The following is a 17,150-nucleotide window of genomic DNA, read 5'->3' as shown; positions in this document are numbered from 1 at the left end:
TGATTTTTATATCCAAAAACTGTTTGGCAGTGTATGCACAATGCTCTATGGCAGTGGTGGCGAACCTTTGGCACGGGTGCCAGAGGTGGCACTCAGAGCCATTTCTGTGGGTACTCAGACTATCACTCCAGGACAGAGTTCACCAAATTGGACCAAATCTACCAAGTCCCAGGAAACTTAAGAGATGCTGCTCTCAGCGTTATTTTAAAGCGAAATTTCACTGGCTGTTTGGAACTGCAGGGAAAGTGAGAAGGTGTTGACAGAACTGCAATGTCTTTGTAGGTCATCCTGCTGGACCCACCATTCTTCTACAGAGAGACCCTCGAGAGAAGCTACAACGAGTATGAATTTGCCCTCCGTCTTTCAACTGTGTTGGTGGCCTTAGGGGGTAGATACGATTGAAAGAGGAGTTGCAATAAATTACTGCTTAAAATGCCATGTTGGCACTTCATGGTAAATACGTGGATTTTGGTTGTAGTTTGGGCACTCAGTCTCTAGAAGGTTTGCCATCACTGCTCTATGGGGACTGGGGGGTGCTAAAATGGGTCTCCTGGTGACAGGTTCCCTTTAAAGGGTTTTTCTGGCCCAAAATTGTTATTATACCTGCCGGAAGCTGAGATTATTGGGCTGTGACTAATCAAGCCAGCTTAGAGCAAACTCTTTAAGGACATTTATCACTAGGATGAAAGACAGTATGCAAATGTCCATTAACACCTATGCAGCCTGGAGCCCCTCAGGCTCACTTGCAAACAGTCCTTCATCCTGGTGGTAGATTCCCTTTAACTATGGACATATATATCTGCATGTGGATCACACTACACAATACCAGCTGTGGAACAGGACTATGTCGCCTGGTGGTTGGGGACACAGTTCGGAAATGGAGGTGGCCTATACTGTAGCCAAAAATCACCATATATAGCCTGTGGTCCTAGTTCTATTTACTGCTGTCAGTAATAGTAGTCAGTAGTACATCGCATCACGCCTGCCTACTTCAGAGCTGCATTTAAAGGAGTATTCCCATTACAGCAAATTAATGTCACTGTTTATATGATAAAAAGTTATACAATTTTCCAATATACTTTCTGCATCAATTCCTCACGGTTTTCTAGATCTCTGCTTGCTTTCATTCATTCCATTGATTCCGTTCTTGTGCGTTTTTTTATCCATGTAATATCCATGCAGCGATAATCAAGGACAAGCTTCTTCTGCACATTACCACTGTGGTCTTCATGGGTGCTGCACACCGTTATTTTTTCTTCTATGTTGGATCGTGGAAGTGAAGGATTTGGTAGCGTGCACCGCCACATGGATTGTTGGCAGGAGGACATATGGGTGATCAGGTGAATGAACTGATTGTTTCTTCTATATATTAGAAGCTTTCTATGGAATGAAAGCAAGCAGAGATCTAGATATGAGATCTTAAGGAATTGATACAGAAAGTATATTGTATACAGAAAATTGTATAAGTTTTTATCATACAAATAAAATTAACAATAATTTGCTGAAATAGCAATACACCTTTAACTATGGCAGTGACCAGGACTGCTACAGGGGAATGTGGAAAGGTAAGTAGGTAGATGTGGCTAAGCATGGGTCTCCCTAATTTTCTGCATCACAAACTGGTCCATGGGAAAAGATTGCAGACCATCACTTGTCCAAAAAATGTAGAGGACCACGGCTCTAGAATACATGAACGCTGATCATAGTGGGGGAGGTTCAGGACTAATTGATGCTTATAATAACATTTGTTGCTCTTAACAATTTTCAGACTAATCCTGCCCTGGTACAGTAAAAAAAACAGCAGTGCATGAGGGATATTTACACCATAGAATAGTATCTGAGGGCATGGGTGGCAGTGTACGGCCTGGCACTAAACCACCATCTATATAAGTGTCCTCTCATCTCCGTCAGCATCTGGATGGCATCCTTCTCCTCCCCCTGACCCTGGCACATCCCTCTGTTGCCCGGAGCTCAGGCAGCAGGCTGGCACCGAGACCTTTCCCTGGGCGGAGCCTCCATGATACACGGGCTATGAGCGGGAGGAGGCGGGGCTTCTGGCTCACAATCACAGGGCAGCTGCTAGCCTTCTCCTGCTGTGAGGTCCTGGCAGAGGTGGACAGGGAGGGCATCCCCGGAGGTCAGGCACAGCAGCCACCAGGGTACACACAGCAAAGGTAAGCGGGCACGTATCGTCACTCCTGTGCCCTGTAGTGTGGTCAGAGGTGTGCCAGGCTCCTACTTGTCTTATATCTTACTAACTTTAACTGCTTGGAAGCTGTAAGTGGCACATATCAGTATAGGGGGCATGGCTATAGCACAGGGGCATGTGTACTGTAGTATATAGACAGCTCTGTGCTGCATTTATGTTGTTATTATACATTACAGCTGACTGAGGATATATAACTGCACTATACATGGAGAGGGGTGATGTGTACTGTAGTATATAGCTGCACTATACATGGAGAGGGGTGATGTGTACTGTAGTATATAGCTGCACTATACATGGAGAGGGGTGATGTGTACTGTAGTATATAGCTGCACTATACATGGAGAGGGGTGATGTGTACTGTAGTATATAGCTGCATTACACAGGGTGGGGGGTGATGTGTACTGTAGTATATAGCTGCAATATACATGGAGATGGGTGATGTGTACTGTAGTATATAGCTGCACTATACATGGAGAGGGGTGATGTGTACTGTAGTATATAGCTGCATTACACAGGGTGAGGGGGTGATGTGTACTGTAGTATATAGCTGCAATATACATGGAGATGGGTGATGTGTACTGTAGTATATAGCTGCACTATACATGGAGAGGGGTGATGTGTACTGTAGTATATAGCTGCATTACACAGGGTGGGGGGTGATGTGTACTGTAGTATATAGCTGCAATATACATGGAGATGGGTGATGTGTACTGTAGTATATAGCTGCACTATACATGGAGAGGGGTGATGTGTACTGTAGTATATAGCTGCATTACACAGGGTGGGGGGTGATGTGTACTGTAGTATATAGCTGCAATATACATGGAGATGGGTGATGTGTACTGTAGTATATAGCTGCACTATACATGGAGAGGGGTGATGTGTACTGTAGTATATAGCTGCACTATACATGGAGAGGGGTGATGTGTACTGTAGTATATAGCTGCATTACACAGGGTGAGGGGGTGATGTGTATTGTAGTATATAGCTGCATTATACAGGGTGAGGGGGTGATGTGTACTGTAGTATATAGCTGCACTGTACATAGAGAGGGGTGATATGTAGTGTAGTATATAGCTGCACTATACATGGAGAGGGGTGATGTGTACTGTAGTATATAGACAGCTATGTACAATAAGAGGGGTAATGTATACGGTAGTATATAGCTGCTCTGTATATGGAGAGGGGTGATGTATACTGTAGTATATAGCTGCACTGTACATGGAGAGGGGTGATGTATACTGTAGTATATAGCTGCACTGTACATGGAGAGGGGGTGATGTGTACTGTAGTATATAGCTGCACTATACATGGAGAGGGGTGATGTGTACTGTAGTATATAGCTAGCTCTGTGCAGGTGCTGCCTGTAAACTGTTATTATACAATACAGCTGACTGAGGATATATAACTGCACTATTCAGGGAGAGGGGTGATGTGTACTGTAGTATATAGATACACTATACATGGAGAGGGATAATGTATACTGTAGTATATAGCTAGCTCTGTGCAGGTGCTGCCTGTATATTGTTATTACATTACAGCTGACTGAGGATATATAGCTGCACTGTACAGGGCGAGGGGTTGATGTTTAGAGCCTCTGCATGTTTACATCAGTCATCCCCTTTGTCAACCAGCCACAGAAGATAAAGTGTCCTGAATATAGGGAACAACCTGTAGAACAGATCACTGTGTATGTATACAAATATCTGCATCTATATAAGTGTATCTATGAACAAGTCTACAGGCAATAAATGCAATATATGCCTTGTAGCCAGTAATCCAATCTGCAGCTGTAAATCTCCATATTTCTGCTGTGAAGTGCCAAATCTCTTGGCACTACTAGGTGTACAGGTGTATATGACTACCAGGCAAGCAGACCACCCTGTGACTTGTGATGCTATGTGATTACTAAGGCTCTTTTATAAACTCCACTTAGTGCACATCACAAATTTATCATTGATTTGTCTTGAACCCAAGTCTTAAAGGGAATATACCACAGGATGAAGGACTGTATGCAAATGAGCCTGAAGGGCCCCAGGCTCCGTAGGTGGTAATGGTAATGGAGCCTGGAGCCACTCAGGCTCATTTGCTTACAGTCCTTCATCCTGGTGGTAGATACCCTTTAAAGTGTAAGTGTATGGGTGGTTTAGTGTCCCAAATCCCCTTGACAGGTCTCTTTTAAAGGGAACCTGTCATCAGCAATTGACCTGATAAACCACTACCAGAATATTGTTAAGCAGTGTAACTCCATCTAGTTTTTGTTTCTTTCATGACCAACTTCAAAGTGAGCTGTAAATTGGTTGTATAAAGTCAAGGAGGAGGAGAGTTTAAGACTGAAGTCAAGGTGGGGTGCATTGAACGCCTCTTTCTCTGTGATAGAAATAATGCATCAGAATTCAGAAGATCTGGTTAGCAATGTCTCTGGATGTAGGACCATCAACTACAGTAAAGGGGGCTTTCTGAGGAAGAGAGAAAGTCAAGCTCTCTCTTCCTCAGAAAGCCCCCTTTACTGTAGTTGATGGTCCTACATCCAGAGACATTGCTAACCAGATCTTCTGAATTCTGATGCATTATTTCTATCACAGAGAAAGAGGCGTTCAATGCACCCCACCTTGACTTCAGTCTTAAACTCTCCTCCTCCTTGACTTTATACAACCAATTTACATTCAAATTTACATTAAAGTAGATTTTCTGGATGATGGCATCCAGTCATGAAAGAAACATGATTTGGAAGGTGTTCAGCTGCTTGACAACATACAAGTAGTGGTTTATTAGGTCAATTTGTGCTGACAGGTTCCCTTTAAGGGAAGCTAAACCCCTGGTGTAGGGCAGCTGTAGGTGATATGTAGCATTGTATAGTGTCAGATCAAATACTGGCCTTCTATATAATACATGGATGAGCTAGGACCAGTCATGGAGGGAAGTCCCATTCTATGACCATACGTATTCATATTTATGAAATTGATCACCAAAAACATTGGTGACAGGATACATTTGTCTTAGTTACACCTTTAATGATCTGCCATATTTAGATGCTTGGGGCTACAGTCACTGTATAGTCAGATGGAGAAAGTGACAGTATTATACAACACTCTGGTTTGTACGTACAGCAAGACCTTTAATATTGCGGGTGATCTCAGATATTATGTTTACAGATGTCAGTGGTGCCTGACACGTTCTGATTATTTCAGGGCTTCCCATTCAGCAGGTCATGGATTACACATTATTTAGAAGAATGACAGCTAAACTGGATTCAGATGTCAGGATATTTCTTGATCCATCAAGCATTTTAATATTCAGAAGCTTATCTTTAAAAATATAAGACATAACATACTGGAGAATAAACAGAACTGATGCAAGAGGGAATGGCCAAGCTTTATCCTGGCACATGTCTTGATAAGTAGGCCTTATACATAAAAATAATCCATGCCAAGGTGATCACAGATATGTCCTCATGGACACAAAACACTGAGCTTACGCAGATGCTTCCCTGCTTGTGTAGCGTGTGGTTTCTGTTCTGAGCCACATCTGTTTTTTTCACATACATTAATATTTTCACTGTTACATTTTTTCCATGTCCGCAAAACAACCCTTTTTTTAAGTTTTAAAATTGGTAACCTAACACCTGGTTCCCCAGCAAAAAATGGACTTCAGTTTTTTTTTTCTTTTTTTTCAAACTCACACATAAACTTCTGTAATCTGCATGCTTGAAAAAAAGGACAGGTTCCAAAAATTTTGTGAAGACAACCAAGAATGGTTCAGTAAAAAGCTTCAGTGAAAATCCCAAATAAAAAAATGCTGGTCTGAAAGAGCCCTTAGAAAGCAATGCAGGTGGTAGAAATAGAGGGTGCTTTACTGAGCATGTCAGGGATAATGAAATGGTCCATTACAAGGACTGATTACAATAGAGAGGAGTGGGAAACTGACAGATGCAAGGAGAGAGAATGGAAAGTAGTTTAGTTGAGAGTAAAGGAAGGATGTACAGACATAACTGGAATTACTTGTAATACTGCAATGCTGTGACAATTGGGGGTAAAGAATGGTAAGGGGTGACGTCTACTTACACCATTAGTAGAATCAGGACTTTATGGTGGAAGACAAGTTAGCAAATTCTAGATCTAGATTTTATGCATTTTCATATGAAATGTGAGAGGGTATTGGAAGAAAGATTTCCTTTCCTGTTGTAATTGTGTTGTTTAATCACATGAATAGCAAAAACAAGTGCCGTTCATTTATTTTTAAATGACATCACTTGCTTACTTTATAATAATTAAAAGTCTATGAATCAATTTATACATCCTTGGTTTGGTAAAATTTGTCAGGAATTACTCAAATTACAAATGCAACATGGATGCAAATTGTCCATGAACAATTATTGAAGGAGTTGTCTAGTTTCTGCAAACAGATGTCATTGTTTGTATGATGAAAAGGTAGACAATTTTCCGATGCACTTTATGTATCAATTCCTCACAATTTTCTAGATCTATGCGTGCTCCCAATGTAGCTTCCTGTACATAAAAAAATCTATCTTGGTCATGTGATGTCACACAGGTGCACAGCTCTGAGATACTAACAAGACATGCACCTGTGTGACATCCCATGACCATGAATCGTGTGGAATTGATACAGAAAGTATATTGGAAACTTGTATAACTTTTATAACTAAACATAACATTTATTTAGTGGAACTTGACAACTCTGTTAAATATCAGTAAAGTTGTGTAGGTAAAGCCTTAAACTTTTACTGATTGTCTCCTGAACTTGTTTCTGTTTGATCAGGAAGATGTTGGAAAAAGTGGGTTCTAAAGAAGGAAGACTAATATTGTTTCTTAGAATATCAGAAGTAATAAAGATCACGTAATAACTTGGCAGAATTTTCCAGCCATTAAAAGGTTGAAATGACTTCCGTGAAGTGGTTTCTGTTCTCTATAATTAACCTTCCACAGTCTGAGGCAAGACATCTTACTACTACAGTATTATTACTCATTTCTGCTGCAGCTCTGTACTTTGTAAAACCAGAAATTTCAAAGAATAAAAACAGGAAACAAATACAGTGACCAATCCCATTTATTTCTTAGAGTCTAAAACTGATGCCAACACCTGTCATAAGTGAAATCCATCAATTGCCAGTGGAAATTAGAATATTACTTTTATTTTTTGCAGCATTTTTTCCTTCGAAAACAAAAACCTGATACCATGCAAAAAATATAAAACATATGAGTATAGTAAAGGTATTGTTTTAATTCAGAACACCGGCTGGTTACTGATCGCATGCATTTCCATGAACGTATATGTGACGGGCCAGAAGCCTGTCCCCATACGCTAGGCCTGTTTTAACAAGTTCAGCCCTAGCGCAATGGGGGGCGTTCCTTAGCCCAAGCACATTTACGTTTCCAGTGAAGTGCAAGCGATCTGTAACAAATTGCCCTAAATATGCTGCAAATAAATGGTTCATAGGTAACTTCACCCAAATAGCCTGCGTAGGGTCCCACACACGTGACTGAGCGCAATATTACAGACCCATACAACAGAACTATATGCATGAGACCTGACAGTAACTTGCCATATTGAAATGTTTTGGCATACGCTCTCGCATTCCTCATTGATTACCTTTATGGGGGTGTTAGTGCATTACCATGCTGGAGAATGGCACGGTCTGTGTGCGGCAGTAACATGCCTAGCTGTGGTTAGCTGCAGTGCAGTAATAAATTAACTCCTCTTCAGCTGGAGGATATTTATATTTAGCAATATTGTTAAGTCTTTAAAATTGTGTTTCCCATCCTAAGAACTAGTTTAGCAAAGGAGGACAAGTTAGCGGATGTTAAATGACAGAAATAGCCCTAGCCACATACAAAGGATGTAACAATAGAGTTTCATTGAGAAGATGGTAACATATGCAGGTAGTGACAATACAAAAGAGATATAGATATATCAGATAAATCATTTGAAACTAATAATCACAGGTCATAATGGACTATGAGTATTTGTTACCTGCAGATAAAGGGTTAAATGACCAAGGACTGACTTGAAGGCTCCTTCCTTTAACCCCTCACTTAACTTGAAGTCTTGGGTAACCTTGTCTACCTTCTTTGCCTCTGGCCGCCTTCATTACTTATTAACAGGAGCAGCTGTATAACCAAGTGCGAATCACAGCAGCTGCTGATAGCATCACAGGCAGACATAATACTTGTGTTCTGTATCCTAGGCACCCAGGGGGGGTCTAACCTACAGCAGGTGGGGGCAAAGCCATAGATATTCAGTAATAATGTATTTATTATTCCAGTTTCAAAATATTTTTATTGCTTCCTCCTCAAAAAATGCAAATAAGTAGATATGACTTTACAGTTCAAGGTGATAAAGAGGTTTTATTATTGTCCTAATGATAACACATGAATGTGTTTCTGAATGTTCCCTGTATTATTTATAAGATGTTGGCTTGTCAGATTTTTGCAGCGCATTGAGGCCACGTTCACAAGTGTTGTTTGCCTTGCGTTTTTGCAGGATTATTCCTGCGATCACCTATTGAAGTCAGATTGTGTTTGCATCACATTAAATGCAAGGCCTGTGCTCACACATGGCAATTACGTTGCATTTTGTACAAAACGCAATGTTATCACAATGTATTAACTAAGCATTAAAATCACGTTGGCATTGTGTTAACAAAATATACATTTTAACACACATTTACATTGTATAATAAGCAAATGTAAACAGTGATGTTTCCTCGGCTGTGTTTCAAAACACAATGTAAACGCCACATCTGAATGCAACCTGAGGGCGCCTTCCCACGTGCTGTTCTCGTCACGTTTTTAAACGCATCCAAAACTAAAGTTTTTTTGACGGACTGCTTAAAAAGTGCCCAAAAACATGTTCAAAACGCCACGTGTGCCATCACCATTTGTGTGCTAGTTAATTTCTCACATTCGTGTCAGTGGAAATACACATGCGATCAGGCAGAGCCCTGCACCTGGATATGTGCATCGTGTTGGTAAATGGGGGGGGGGAGGGGGGTGTGCAGGTAGAGGGTCAATAAGTATAACCTATAATTTCTGAGTAACCATAAGACTGTAAAAACACTGGGAAGCTGGAAATAGTTTTCCTGGCCACCACTTCTGCCAAAGTGCACCGGCATTGGGATATGTTAACATGGCTGAACAAGGAGGTCCCTGAAAATTTTATTGCAAATTGTAATATGTTGTTATCGATTAAAGGGGTTTTCCAATTAACTGAAGTTAGGCCCTATGCACAGGATAGGGTCTAACTTGCTAATCAGTGGGGGTCTCAGTGCTGAGACCCCCACAGATCGCAAAAACGAGGGGTCCCATGCCGCTCCTCAGACTGATAAAGCAGACGGCCACAATTTCTGCAGTTTTCGCAATTTGTGGTGCTGAGACCCCCACTGATAAAGTTAGGCCCTATCCCGTGGATTTCAGTTCACTTCAGTTACTTGGAAAACCCCTTTAAGGGTATTTTTTCTAAAACTCTCCAGAATTAAGGAACACAAACATTGCTGTCCTTCTTCAAAACTAATAATAATAGATTTTGGTCATGAGTGTTTTTTTTTTCCTCATTCAAATAACTTTATTGAATAACAGATATGGATACAGTTTGAATAATGGAATGACCACATCATGACAGCTTCGGTGATGTTTTTTAAGATAACACTTTTACTAGATTTATGTGGTACAACTTGCTCTGCAACAAGCTAAATCTAGAAAATCCCAACTAATGCCAATCCCTATTTCATTTGGAGAAGTACAGAATATCATGGAGGATGCTAATAATTTTAATCACTGGAATTATTATGGTAATTATTCCATTGGACATGGAAGGTGAGAGTCCACAGTCAAAGTAAAACTAAACTGAAACTAAAAATCTGAACACAAACTTTTTTTTCCTACATATCTCTCAGTATCAGTGTGTCTTCAGTATATTTTTTAACATTTTTTTTAAATTTTTTATGCAAACATTTACATAACACATATACGGCTCTCAGGCCACTTGTTACATAGACCTTGGTAGTCCCATAAATTTGGTATCTGACTCGCAGTTCATACGGTGAACCAAAATATACTTCATACACGCATAACAGGTTTGTGAACTATGAGTCTATTTTACCGGATATTTCCGCAGTAGTCACTTGAACTAAATATTTAACTCATCTATCCAATTGATTAACTTTCCATACTCCTATGAGTAGGGATATTTCTGTTGAAGTTGCTACTAAGCGGACCTGGCTATTTACATCCCCTAAATCTAGGCCATCGGGTGTCTCATTTCCCTTCAGTAGTGCTGAGACTCTCCATTGCCCTGAGCAGGTATCCCCCAATTTCTGAGAGTGCCCTTTAATTATTCCGTCAAATACCATTGTGTGAGCGTGAATGGCTGAAAGATACTATCCCGCTCCCGGGGGGAGATATGATGTGCCAAGAAACCCTTGCATCTCCTAAACAACTTCCTCTTCAATTTGGACTTGACCTTTTCTGCTTCCAACCGTTTAAGTGAAAACGTTGGGTCATTTGGTCCAGTACTTTAGCAATACCTGGCTCTAACCAGTACTACAAGAGGCATCTCTTTGCCACCAGACTTATTACATGGAACAGCTTTGGTAGCACTCCTGTCGTGGGTTGGGATTTATCTTCCTGCCTAATGTCGTAATGAAACAGGTACATGATTGGATCTTTGCGGATCTCCCTGCCCCACAATGAGGTACCCAAACCTTGCACCTTTGTCCAAAATCTTCAGTATTTTTATACTCTGAGGTTTCCTGCACACAATCTATGTTTTCTATGGCTACACACAATCTGTTTTCTATGGCTACAATCTATGGGTCTCTTGGCTGTTATTATGGCCTTTGTGTAAACAGAATTTTGAGTCCAAGCCATATGGCTGCAAAGAAAAAAAAAAGTTGACTGCGGGTGTTTGGAGCGGGCTCACGGCCTGAGCCCTCTATAGCTGGTGAGCGTTTGCTGCATATTACAGCAAACACTCACCGTTAACACCCACAATCCTACCATATTCTGTAGTATTGCAGTATATGCCAGGATCAATCGGACAACCTAGGGTTAAAGTAAAAGTACCCTAGGGGGTCTAAAAACAGTAAAAAAAAAATAAATAAAAAAACAAAAATTTCCCTAGAACAGAAAAATTCATAAACATGTTAAGCATCGCCATGTCCCAAATGTCCGATCTATCAAAATATAATAACGGTTATTCACAGAATTTAACAGTGTAACGGAAAATAGCACCCAAATTCGAATATGCCATTTTTTTACCATTTTGCAAAATATAAAAAAATTCTATAAAAAGTGATCAAAAGGCTGTACAGTCCTTAAAATGGTAGCATTCAAAACATCATAAAAAGTCACAAAAAATTACACCATACACAGCTCCATAGGCTGAAATATGAAAAAGTTATTAGCGCCAGAAAATGGCAAAATGAAGTTGTTGTTTTTTTGTACAGGTTTCACCGTAATTGTATGAAAACATTATAAAACCTATATAAATTTGGTATCCCCATGATCGTACCGACCCAAGGAATAACAGAGACATGTCATTTGGGGCGCACAGTGAAAGCCACAAAAACCAAGTCCACAAGAAAATTGCACAAATGCATTTTATTTCCAATTTCACTGCATTTGGAATTTTTTTCCCAGTACATGGCATGAATACCATCACTATGAATTGCAATTTGTGATGCAGAAAACAAGCCCTCATACAGCTCTTTATATGGAAAAATAAAAGTTAAGGATTTTTGAAGGTGGAGAGTGAAAAATGAAAACGAAAAACGAAATATGGCCTTGTCTGAAGGAGTTAAACCAACACATTTTATTTTAGCTGTTTGAAAAACAGAACTTGATTGGTTATGATATTGCTGCACATCAATTGACGAAAGCTCCTTTGTGATCTGAGTAAAAACCACTTCTAATGGACATTTTGCTTTCATGACTGGAACTCTCTTGTGATGTTACAGCTGCTTTTGTGAACACCATTCTGGTGTGACAGTAGCTGTTGGTGACATGATTCTGATGTAAAAGCAGATGATGGCTAGAAACCTGTCAGATGTCACAACCAATTCTTTTAATGGAAACCTAGTTGCAATGTTGCATCACCTTATAGCGTAGCATGTACTGGCCCGAACGTCTGACTCGAACACTGAGCAATCGGAACTAAACTCAGCATCTTAGTTGTGGTTGTCAGCATTCGGGCCGGATGTTACAGATAGCTCGGACTAAAAGTGTAACACTAGTTGGGCGCATCTATTTGCAGTAAAGTAAACCAATTACCAGAGAAAAAGATGCTTATTGGTTGGCTGTAGATGGTCATGTGACCAGCCAGGAGCATCAGCAAGACGCAAAGCTCTGACACTGGAATGGGGTAGCCCAGTTTTACAACTGTCCTTATCCCCAGAGGTTCTTTCCACATGTGCAACACCCCTGCCAATACAGGTTTCAAGGTTAGGAGCTGACAGAGGGAGTCGCGAACCCTCCAGGAAGGTTCTAGACCTGGTCATCGGGGGTTAACAGCGATAGATACGCCTCTGCAGGCAAGGGTTAACTGTACTAGAATTATTATCCAATTGTATTCCAGCCTGTAAACTGGAGTGTGATTGGAGAGTGAGCCAACACCTGACCAGAGTCTAATAAAACCCCTGAACAGGAAGGGGCAAGTCCTCTTCAGTTCCAGAAACTGCTTCTGAGCACATGCACTCATGACAGCTCTTAGGCCCCAGCTCTCCTAGAGAGCTCATCTTCCAGAATACACACTGAGAGAAGGAGACATTGTCTGTGCATCACTAACACAGACACACAGCTAACCCCAGGACAAGCTGCAGCATCCACATCTGGACATAGCTTCCACATCTGGACACTCTCCATGACCCCTCCAGTAATCCGGTATCTGTTCTGAAATTGTTTGCCTGCAGTTGTTCCGATAAAGAACCGTGAGTTATTTTGCACAGCATTGCCTCTGTCTGTTCCCTAGATGCGGCTTTTACCACCAAGGGCTCCTCATCTATCACCCAGGGACATATATTATGGACACTCAGGTGTTGCCCCAGGGAGATCCAGTACATCAGCCTCTCCCTCCATCTTTCTTGCACACACCACCTGCTGGAGACCTGCCAGGCTGTAGGACAGCTCTCCGGTCCCCATACCAAGCACGTGACACTAGAGTGCTCTAGGACGCAACCTCCAGCTGCTCCAGTATTCTCGACCCCGGCTGTCTCCAGGTCCGAGGAAAAGGCTAGGCCACGGTGGGGGTTGTTGCACATGTACCGGAAACCTTTAAATATACAAGTAATAAGATTTGCTGTAGTTGAAATGTAAACTTTACAACTAGGTGACGCGGTTACCACTGTTGGTAAAAGGCAACCAACCTCATGTTTCATGTATGCAAAATGTTGTCATATAGTGTGTTCACTGAGTTGAGGATGCTGGAAAGCCGATCCTAGAATGCAGGTGTATTCTACTAGGACACAAGTAGGAATAGCTGGAACGCCAGAAGGACATTTTCCCAAACATGTTGTTCTTATAAGTGATGCTTTATTTGCATATGACAGTGGAACAGATGGGAGAGGATTTAACTCTCTCTTATTCTCTTAATCATATAAATTAGATTTCTGCTAAAACAAAATTGATTGAAAATGTGAGGTTCATTTATCAATCCTGACCTGAAGTAAAACACTGACCAAAACAATAATTCTAAAAAGTTCACAGATGTTCCTTGCTGAACTTATCTAATGTTCTTTAACATTTAGACGGTGCTTGTACCCTTGTAATACCTAAATTGGGATTTGTTCTGTCTAAAGCTCAGAATAAGTAGAGCTCTATTGCTTTAATATTCTGCTATTGTAAGAGCCATGTTAAATACAGTTAGTTCCCGGGTTACGTACAAAATAGGTTCTGTAGGTTTGTTCTTAAGTTGAATTTGAATGTAAGTCAGAACTGTATACTTCATAATTGTAACCCAAGCCAGAATAGTTTTGGTCTCTATGACTGTTGGATTTTAAAAATGTTGGATTGTTATAAGAACCAGGATTAACAATAAAGCTTCATTGCAGCCATCTTTGATAACTGTTACAGCTGATCATTGTAGCCTTGGGCTAAAGTACAGTCAATTACCAAAATCAAGAGGACCGTTTGTAACTAGGAGTTGTCTGTAAGTTGGGTGTTTTTAAGTAGGGACCGCCTGTACACTAATAATGTTATAAGTTATATTCTAAAATTTTGTTTTTGTATTTAATCTAATTTGTATCCTCAAAGAGAACCTGTCAGCAGAAATTTACCAAAAAATGAGTATGTTGTGAAGCAAAGTAACACCTTCCAGATCATATTTTTTCATGGCCCAGCGTGGTGGCATCATTCAGAAAATGAACTTGAACCCCTTATTAACTTGTCCCTTTTTGTGTTTGTATTTTTCGCTCCCTACCTTCAAAAATCTACAATTTTTTTCAGAACTATGTGAGGACTTGTTTTCTCTGTAACAAGTTTTGAAGTGAGTTTATTTAATATCCGATGTAATGTACTGGAAAGCAAGAAATAAATTCTTTCGCTTTTGCTCCACTTTCTTGTGAGCTCAGTTTTTACAACTTTCACTGTGCACTTCTCCTGCACATGCTTACGGTCCATATGCATTGCAAATATGAAGAGCTGAGTTGCCCAAATTATATAGAGAGTTTGCATACCTCGGCTCTTCCTAGTTGCAATACGAAGGGATGATGCGCATGCACAGCTCGCGCAGCTCACTGTGCGTGACAGATGGTGTACGGCTCACCACGAAGGTGTGAGGTTTCCTTGCGGTGAGCCGACGTTGGAAATGGAGGGTTGGCCACAGGGTGGATGTGGAATGGGGAAAATTTCAATATTCACAAGCGGTGGCTGAGCAGATTCTGTATGCTAATTACCCAACAAATGTTACTATTTGAAATGAGGCATCCTCCAGGTGAGCCAGGTAAACTTTATTATTGTGCACAAACGGAAGGCAACTAAGTTATGATTATAACCTGTATGGAATGTACTTAGCAGTGCCCATTGGAATCTGCCACCACTGAAATTTAGCCTCCAGGCATAGTTGGAAATGCAAGCTGGAGATAAAATTTAAATTCCTGCCTTTTTTTCAATTGTCTGTATCTCTGGTTCTGTAGCTCACTGAACCACAAGCCTGGAAAATGAAAATTCTTTGACATCAAAAACAGGTACAATAGGTACAATGGAACCAAAGATAAGGGCAACTGAAGTGAAACCCCTTGTAGCCTCTAAACTCTCAGGACTCTTCTCAGCTCATTTTTACATGATTTGGAGATTTTTCGTAGGTTAACGAGTGAGATTTCCCAGGAAAGGGAATTCTAAAAAATACATTTCATGCCCTACTTGAAGGGACCAGTAGTATGATGGGGTGAGATCTGGTGACAGATTCCCTTTAAATAAATCCAAGTATCTTGATAGTAGGAGAAGAAGGCGGTGAAGTTGTTCTGCCCTGTCCGTTGACCTGAGGATCTATTGGACCGACAGCTTGCCCTTACCAAAAACAATGACAGCCTTTAATTCTTAGTAAGCGAACACTTGCTGATGCTGTCCTTGTCACAGGGGTGCTTGTGTCCTAAAACTCTGCAGGGCCAGCAATAAAGTTTTTGACATTGAAAATGAAATGATGAGCTGCTGGAGACTGCAGGCCTCAGTAATGTTTATAGACAGCTATATCCTACAGATGACCATGGCTAGATGGCTATGACAGGCAGATTACCCTTCAGTGATCACTGAGGTAAGTAAGGTACGGATCTGTATGTGTACATTACGTATGTGTGCCCATCTTGATTACCGTAAATGCACCATTAGAGCATATAATGCCATTTTAATTACCGTAAACGCACCAATGCACACATCTATTGCCAAAACCCTTTTGTCTTTTATATGTGTATAATCTGTACATGAATGCATTTATAAACATGGATGCATTTCATTATAGACTTTGGCAGTAAAGATCAAAGAATACACAACCAATATTTTTTTTGTATTTTTCTTCCTGTTATAACATTAAAAATAGCAACTAAATAGATGCATAATGTTCTCCTCAATGCAGCATGTCTTGTAATTGTGTCTTTCTGTAAACTATGTACATATTTGACCTTCCCACCTTTCAATATCTAGGCCTGATTTCCATATCTAAGAATCAGCTATAAAGCGAAATGTGTGGGAGAGATCAAAGTAGCTTGTAGTACATTGTAAAGTACTCGTAGCAAATACTTCTCTAAAGTTAATGACAGAGACAGTAGGATATGCATCAAATGAAAATTATTTCTACACCCTTAACATTTGTGGTAGTGTCTTAACCAAAACATATCATGGTCATTGTATACATATTAACAAGTCAATGATGACACCTAGGTATTAAAGTAGCATTAATATTTTGTACACCTGTAGTCACGTGTGCAGTCGTAAAAAGGGCCACCTTGTTTGTCATTTTGGTCCTTTGTAAGTCCTATGGCACAAGAACATTGGAGGAGATTTATCATGGCCTGTACTCCTTTTTAATGTTTTCACCTTATAGCACCCTCATGCCAATTGGATGTGGAGTGGGCAGGGAGTGGGCCTGCCACATTTGTTATAGCTTGCGCCAACATGCAGACTATACACAAATTTTTCGACAAGGGGAGCAGAGGTCGCACTAACATTTTTCGAGAAGGGTAAAAATACTCCTCTCACCATTTTTGAGGAGTATTTTTACCAGAGGAGGAGTATGAAAATTTCGGTAATACACCGCACACTCACACGCTCACCGCTCACAGCACAGCACACACTGCACACTCACCGCACGCTCACACAGCACTCACTACACTCACAGAACACTTCACACACACACACTACACTCACAAAACACTGCATACACACACACTACACTCACAGAACACTGCACACACACACACACACTACACTCACAGAAC

General features: G+C 40.7%; 1 protein-coding gene across 1 annotated transcript in view; it reads left to right on the top strand.

The window, feature by feature from the left end:
* Window positions 1–2,016: 2,016 nt before the first annotated feature.
* CDK18 (cyclin dependent kinase 18) overlaps window positions 2,017–17,150 on the top strand; it is a 70,305-nt gene continuing 55,171 nt past the window's right edge. The window contains exon 1 of the mRNA XM_072137511.1: window positions 2,017–2,174. The gene's annotated coding sequence lies outside the window, so the exon portion shown is untranslated. The remainder of the gene's footprint in view (window positions 2,175–17,150) is intronic.

This window comes from Engystomops pustulosus, chromosome 2, assembly GCF_040894005.1.
Source record: "Engystomops pustulosus chromosome 2, aEngPut4.maternal, whole genome shotgun sequence".
In the NCBI taxonomy this organism is placed as follows: Eukaryota; Metazoa; Chordata; class Amphibia; order Anura; family Leptodactylidae; genus Engystomops; species Engystomops pustulosus.
The sequence above is the reverse complement of the archived record's forward strand: the minus strand, read 5'-3'. Positions and strand labels throughout refer to the sequence as shown.